Source organism: Pseudophryne corroboree, chromosome 3 (assembly GCF_028390025.1).
Source record: "Pseudophryne corroboree isolate aPseCor3 chromosome 3, aPseCor3.hap2, whole genome shotgun sequence".
Taxonomy (NCBI): Eukaryota; Metazoa; Chordata; class Amphibia; order Anura; family Myobatrachidae; genus Pseudophryne; species Pseudophryne corroboree.
The window spans coordinates 664278093-664278807 of NC_086446.1; the positions used below are offsets into that span (position 1 = coordinate 664278093).

Genomic DNA, 715 nt, shown 5'->3' on the forward strand with positions numbered 1-715 from the left:
AGGCGCTCCGTACAGTCAGGCAGTGCTGCGGGCAACTATCCTCCGGAAAGGGGTCCTTTCTGTGGTCGCTGGTCCTTTTGACTCTGCAGGCTCAGCTCATCCGGCTCCCGATCTCACACTCCCGGTGGCCTACTTCTTCTGTGCATGCTGCGATCACTGGTACTCAGGACTGCAGGTGGGTCTCTCCTCTCCAGGACCCACGATAATAATAATAAAAATCGGTCAGCTGCACGTTAGATCGGCGGCCAGGGGGGTTTCCAGGTACTCGGAAACCCCCCCTGCGTGCGCCACTGATGGACCAGTCTGAACTCTACTAAACTGAGTCTTCCTCAATGGTCTCCCACTAGAGTACTGACCCTGCCCAACACTGATTAGCTTCCAAGATCGGACGGCTTTGGGCATTTCCAGTGTGGTATGATAGTAGAGAAAAATGAATGATAATGGAAACTCTGGAATCACTGATGAGAGTACACGAAATTTATAGTATTAGGAATTAAATGGATCTGCTGCCAATGTTAGACAGGGGTGAACCCTGAATCAATGGTGACAGTCCATGAAAGATAGGAAAAATTAGAACGAAAAGAGTAAAAAAGGGGGGGGGGGGAGGGGGAGAAAAAAGTGTGACCAACATAGAAGGCCCTATCGGAGAATTTAGAAGTTAATTCACAATGAGCATTTCAAAGTATTAATAATTCCTAATAGCAGTTACTGGCGT

General features: G+C 48.4%; 1 pseudogene; it reads right to left on the reverse strand.

Moving 5' to 3' along the window:
• Nucleotides 1-307: 307 nt before the first annotated feature.
• LOC134898355 (5S ribosomal RNA) lies at nucleotides 308-426 on the reverse strand (annotated as a pseudogene).
• Between the last annotated feature and the right edge of the window lie 289 nt (nucleotides 427-715).